Source organism: Haemaphysalis longicornis, unplaced genomic scaffold, assembly GCF_048455015.1.
Source record: "Haemaphysalis longicornis isolate Haplotype H1 unplaced genomic scaffold, Haemaphysalis longicornis Haplotype H1 scaffold_1, whole genome shotgun sequence".
Classification (NCBI taxonomy): domain Eukaryota; kingdom Metazoa; phylum Arthropoda; class Arachnida; order Ixodida; family Ixodidae; genus Haemaphysalis; species Haemaphysalis longicornis.
This window is the reverse complement of record NW_027526203.1, coordinates 208,431,358-208,438,091: the sequence shown is the minus strand read 5'-3', so window position 1 is coordinate 208,438,091 and position 6,734 is coordinate 208,431,358. Positions and strand designations below refer to the sequence as shown.

The 6,734-nt window shown below is 54.3% G+C and overlaps 1 pseudogene; it reads right to left on the bottom strand.

Annotated features, from left to right (window-relative positions):
* Positions 1-2,367: 2,367 nt before the first annotated feature.
* LOC144157003 (uncharacterized) lies at positions 2,368-4,222 on the bottom strand (annotated as a pseudogene).
* Between the last annotated feature and the right edge of the window lie 2,512 nt (positions 4,223-6,734).

The following is a 6,734-nucleotide window of genomic DNA, read 5'->3' as shown; positions in this document are numbered from 1 at the left end:
CGATACGGCGAAAGCTGGAGTTTTTTTTTTTTTTTGGTCAATGTTGGCCAATCTCCATAAGTGGGTATGGTTAGCTTGACGAACGTGCGCTCGAGGCACGCGTGCACGAGCGCTCCGTCTTTTCTTGGTATGTTTAACTGCGGGCACCATACACAAACGACTTGCCGAACAGTTTCGCTGTTAAAAAACTGCGGAAGCTTGCACTTAGTCGCGCAAGGCTTGAACAGTAGCGGAGAAGCAGGATTTTTTTCTACGTGAACAGTGACGGACACATCACCATCATTGCCCGCGGCTGCACATACCGGGGCAAATTGCTGTTGAAGCTGCCTTTCTAGATTAGCAGCACGGCGCGCCTCTCGGTACGCGGCTTCTTCCTCGGCCATGAGTACTTTCCCCGGGTTGTTGAGAACTGGCGCGCCGCCGCCAGCGCGCGGGCTCTTCCACGGAACGGAGCGCATGCGCGGTAGCACTTGACGACAGCTGGGGCGCAGCGGCAGCGCGTGAATGCACGACGCAGCCGCGGCGTTTCTGGAGTCGCGTCGAGGTTTTGCGGAACAAGTGTTGCGCCAGCTGTGGCGTTGTTGGTTTCTACGTAACGCAAGTCCCTGGTTATTAACTACGCTGATGACGTGGGCTGATCGACTGCTATATACTGATGTGCCTGCGTACCTAACATCAGCTCTTCTTGTGTATGCAGTTTGAAGAGTTTTAACGCTTGCCCCGCGTCTGCCTTGTGGTGGCTCGGATGCATATTCTTTGGAATTGGGGCGACAGTGATGCACTCTTTTATAACATGTAGATTAATGCGTTGTTTTGCAATAACCTCAACCAAACAAATCTGCAGAAACTCCATGAGAGAGAGAGAGAGAACAACTTTATTGAATCGCCTGCAGTTCGGTTAGGCTCCCTCCCCATGGGGGTGGGGTGCTGTCGCCGTGACGCGGCCTGGGCGTCGTCCCGAGCATTGCTGGAGGCACAAGCTCCGTCCACGGGTCTAGGAAGGCTAGCTTCCCCTTCCCCTGCAGCTTCGCCCGTTCGCTGTTTATCAAGGTTCTGCAGGGCCGCTCGCACTTCCCATGTTTCAATGTCTCTATCTAGTGTCGCGTTGTCGTTGCCGCGGTAGCCCGGGTGTGCCTCTGTAGGGCTGGTCGGTAGGTACTTGGCGTCCAGTCGTTTCCACACTTCGTCTTCCCCGAGGTCGCAGACGGCCCTGTGGAGGGTCTTGGCAAGGTTGTTGTGTTGGGAACCCTTGGTACTAGTCTAATTGAGGAGGTGCCGCAGCATGTTCCACGTCTTGCCCTTGTGCACTTGTCCGTCGGCTTCGTTGCAGACCTCGTTCCACTGTACTGTGCAGAGCACTCTGCAATGGGCCTCTATCTGTTTGTTGAGCTCGGCGATCTTCTTCCGCAGACGTCTGTTGCTGCGCTGCTTCTACCACCGCGCCTTTATGGACTGTTTGGTCTCCCGTAGGTGAGCCAGCCGGATGTCTATCTTATCTATTCCTTCTTCCGTCTCCAGCTTCCCTGGTTGTGCCCGCTGTCGTTTTCACGACCGTGTCCGTCCATTGCTCGATGTCTGTAATATCGGGTTGCTCGTCGGGGAGGGCTCGCCGAAACGCCTCCCAGACCGTGATGCGGTGCGTTCGTGTGCCGGTGCTGCCGTGGCCCGAGAGTGGTACCGCTACTTCCACGATGTAATGGTCGCAACCGAGGTCATTTCCCGTATTCCGCCATATAGCGCCGCGCGAGTGCGCGCTGGTCTTGATGAAGGTGAGGTCCAGGGTGGTGTCCCGCGTAACCGATGTGCCGATCCTGGTGGGGAAGGTTGGATCCATGATCAGGTGCAGCCCCACGTCCGTGGCGTCTTGCATCAGCTCTATCCCTTTGACATTAGTTTTGTGGTAGCTCCATTCTTGCTTCGGGGTGTTGAAGTACCCGCATACAATGAGCGTGCTGTTCCTGGCGGTCCTGCCTGCCTTGTGGAGGAGTGCCCGAAACTTTTGCTGTCCGTGTGCTGGATTGCTGTAAACGTTCACCATGAATGCGCTTTTTTTCCTCTTCTTGCCTGTGATTGCTTCCACTGTGAAGTGTTCGATGGCGCTGTTGCCGATCAGGGCATGCTCTATGAAGGTGATCCCCTTGCGGACGGAGATGCAGGCTCCCCTGACGCCCTTGCCTTTGGACGTTATTCGTGCACTCGGCAGGCTGGCGTGCGTGCGATAGCCCGGGAGTTTCGGTGTCTCTTCGCTGTGTGTTTCTTGAAGCAATATGACGTCTGGCTTCCGGGTGAGTTGCTGTAAGTGTTGCGGTAATACCGCTCTCTTGTTTTGGAAGTCGTTGCAGTTCCAGTGCCAGGCCGAGAGGTTTCTCATTGGCAGTGGCGTAGCTGCCGTACGGGTTGTCCTGTCCATAACTGCTGCAGTTTGGTAAGGATCTGGACCTCCATGCTTTGTATCTGTGTTTGTAGTTGCGCCTGTAGTTGCGTTTGCATCTGCGCAATCATGGTCTCGATGCTCTGCATGGTCGTTGTCATCTGCTGGACCATTTGCTCGAGTGCAGTAAGGCGGTCGTTCGTGACTTTGGCGGATGCCTACAACCGGTCGAGTCGGTTGTCTTGTTGGTCCATTCGCGCGGCCAGCTTACCGTCATTGGCTCCTTCAATGGCCCGTCTCTTGGGAGCTGGCTCCGTCGTTCTCGGGGCGCGGGGAGCCGTCTCGGGCTCTGATTCATCCTCGGTCATCTCCTCTTGTTTCCTCTCTCATGCGGGCTGTGGCAGTTGTTGCGGCCGCGGTTGAGGCATCTGTTGTTGCGACAGCTGTGGTTGCGGCAGCTGTTGCTGCGTTGCTAGCATCGTCGTGAGCTTCTCGTTGATGTCTCTGATGGTCGCGTCTTGTTCGGGTATTCTCTGTTTCAACTTCTCGTTCTCGACCCTCAGAGCAGTCACCGTTCCATTCTCGTCGTCGGGTTTGGTCGGGGCGGTATGCGGCGGTTGTTGCCTCGGAGCGGCCATGGGCGTATTGACTGCCTCAGCCCAGGCGACGCGTTACGTGACGGCGACGGTTGTCAGCGGCGGCTGGCGCTCCTGCCTCTATGGCGACTGCTATTGCGTTGTTGTGACCCCCCGCGGAGACCGTCGACCGACGGCCTGCGCAGCGGTGGGAAGCTCTCCGGGTCCGGTTGTTGTTGTTGGTGGTGGTGTTATTGTATGGCCTCCATCTTGCGCTCCCATTGCCACTTCTTGACCACGTGCGGCATCTTGTATCTATGCCTGCATTTCCTCATGCCAGTCGGGTGTCCCCCCCCCCCCCCCCCCCAGACTTTGCACTGGGGTTTGCAGTCTCTTTCATGATAGGCGCTGGGGTTCGCGGCGCCGCAAGCACAGCATACTCGAGTGTTTGGGTTCGGACAGACATCACTTCTATGTCCGACCTTGCCGCATTGCCTACACACCTCAAAATGTTTGCTATAGAGCCCGCATCGTACAAGTATGGAGCCGTACTTGACGTAGCTGGGTACCTTCTGCCCTGCGAAAAGGACTATCACTGTCGTGTTTTCAATTCTGTGCGCCTCCACCGCAAGGGGGTTGTACGGGTTCACGATGTTCTCGTTAATCTCGGCGGGGGTGTCCTCAACCGCGATGCCGCGGATGACCTCCTTGACCGTGCCATCCGATGCCATTCGGTAGGCGCTGACTTCGAACGTGTTGCCCCCAACTGAGAGGGTTTTAATTTTAGAGTACTGCCGGGCGCTCCGTTAATCCGGGGTGCTAACCACAATGATGTTCTGCGCCACGTTCGTACACATGGTGTCTGCCTTGGCGTCCTCCTTCGTTACTCGAGACGCCGTCATGACGACCGACATAATTATTGAGACCTCTGTTCTCGCTATGTTGAGGCCGCCGCGTGGCCGCATGACAATCTTGATATCCTCCTTCGGCATAGTCGACGGCATTCGTGCCGCTTTCGTAACCGAGGCAGCCACACGCAAGCTGGCTTTGCCAAGCTGGCCCTATCTCCTGGTCGAGACTGACGAGTGGCGGCAGAGGACTCACCGTAGTCCTTGCCGGTGGTGATCTGCTTGACGCGCCTGCCGGAGGCCATCCAGTCCTTGGCGTCCTCGGGTGTAATTTCTTCTCCTTGAACTTCTATGCACGTACGCCCGCCGAAGCTGCCGATGCTCAGCGCTGGCATCTTGTTGTCGTCCGTTGACATGACCACGTTCATTACGGGCGCCATCTTGGTCGTACTCCTTGTCCGGTAAGGCCTAGCGGCCGCTCCTGGCGCTCCCGAGGGTTCCACTCGCGATAGGCCTACGTTAGACTTAGCGAAACGTCCACGTTGCACGAGAGAAAAGTGTCCGAAAATCGAGAAAGTCACATGCCACTTGGTCACAACTGGTATCGGTCGATGTCTCGTAACTTCGCGCACACTTTGGAAACCGAGTATACCGCGCTAACTGCATATTAACGCTGCGTTAATTTGCATAATAGCAGGAGCCGATTAAAGACATGTCCTTTCCTTCCGGCGACCACGGCGCCACTCCAGAGACTCCATGGGGAAATTGTACGCTAATGCAGAAGTATATATACATCGCCCGATGTACGTCGAACCCCTTTAAAGGCAGCTTCGCTATTATGCACAGATGCATTGCTTGGAGGAAATTCTAAAGCGAAGATTAGCCCTTATATGCATCGCCCGCCCGGATGCGTTCTAGGGAAAGGGGGGAATGGTTTCCTGGGCAGCTTTCATTCGTATCTGGGCCACCGCATGTACGAGCATGACGGCTGCAGAATTTCGGAGGGGGAGAGGGGGGGGGTACAACTTAGCGGTTTACCTCAGTATCGGTGACACTGCGCCACACTCACACGTGGAGACCAGTGTGCCAGCATAGCCTGTGCACATTGCCTGGGCTTCTGTGGTTATGACGTCACGCGCCCTGGAAGTTCCGGCGCGGCTGCAGGGCAAAACAAATTACAGGTGCGGTGACCTATTCGCCTTCGCTGTAGCCCGGCCATATATTGATGGCCAAGGTGGCGCTTGTGTCGGCATAGTTCGGTGGCGCTACTGTGGTATCCCGTATTGCGTGGTATATGTAAAACTGTGATGGGCGCGTTAGAGATCTGCGAGAAGCCGGAGACGGCGAGAGGCACGAGATACTGGCTAACCAGTAAAGCATTGTATTAGTAGGTGTAATGGTTTTGCCGCGGCTTCGCTGGACATCCACTTTCGCCACGCCTGAATGAAGAGGGAGAGAGAGAGAACTTTATCCTAAGGCCGCCAACTGCGCGAGTGTCCCTGCGTTAGTGTTGAATGGTGCAGCGCATCGCAGCGGGGTAATGCGGTGTTCTCCGCAGTTCTTCTTGCTGGGTCAGTTAAGGCGTCCTTGCATTCCTTGCATAGGGTGCAGGCGCTTGCATTCCTAAGGGATGAATATGGTCATGGCCATAGGATGTGCTGAAGTAATGCTAATAAGACGGTGCAATACGGACAAGTCGCAGGTGAGGCTGGAGTGTATGCTTCCTAGTCTTAAAGTGGGGAGGAATTGAGTTTATAGTCTACTGATGTGTTACCCTGTTGGCGCGTCAGTGAAGCATAAGGGCTCTGTCTATGAAGGAAAAGGATGTCCGGAAATGGTGAAGAGAATATATCTCTGCGGTACATGATAGGGGGATCAACCGGCGAGTGGGAGTCCTCATTGAGTCCTGCTCACGTCCTGCTATGCCGACAGCGAGTCCTGCTCATGTGCTAATGCCGGAATGATTGGTGTGGACAGGTACGCATCTGAGGATAACGTTCTTTGTCGCAGTGAGGTATTGCCTTAAGCAGGAGCCGGGTGGCCAGCGAAGATAATGTAGCGGAAGTTGGATATGGAAGTTTTCGAGCCACTGCGTATGCTGGTAGTGCGGTATATAGGGTGTGTGTGCAATCACCAAGGCTATGGCGATCTCTTCTCCGGCAGTGTGGTTCTCAGTTTGGAAGGACGCACGACCATCCCTTCTGTGGTGCATGCATGGTATATGCAAGCTGTCTGATATCGAAGTATGAAGAACCTCGGGCGTTTTATTAAACACTTCCTTAAGACCCCGTGTATTTCTGTGAAGCGCTATTTGATTTTACGGATGGATATATCCCGGCTGAGCTATAGGCACAGAAATGTTTACGTAAGAATTTAACATTGACCGAGGATCGTGTGAACCTAATGTCGTTATTACGCATTGGCCTGCCTTGATGCGTTTGCCCCCTCCTGCATAAATTATCGTAAATCACGGTATATTATCATTAAAATTAACATAAACTATTATTATAATTGTGAGCCAGCAATGCAATAGTTTCCCTCACTGGTTTTACTGCCTTCACTGCCGCATAAGAGTACTTGCTGTGCAGCCCCCTTCAAAGTCAAGCCTAGAGAAGTGTGACACTGCGCGGACACGATGAAACCACCAACGCAGCAGCCAGCGCCGTGAAAAGACTACCTGTGGTTGAAATCATGCACGGGTCGCGTGCGTCATGAACGGGAGGGAGTAATCGGCGTATAGCTCATGCACGTAACGCGCATGGCAGACACTTGGCCAAACGCTGAGATGGGATAAGGGGCGACAAACAAACTTTCTTTGACATGAATGCAAAATATAGGTTAGACAGATTAGTCGCACAGTGCGATACTCATACTGAAACCATAAACTTTAACTTGAGAAGTGGGGCGGGAACTTCAAACTCGGCAGCTGAAATGTGCGGT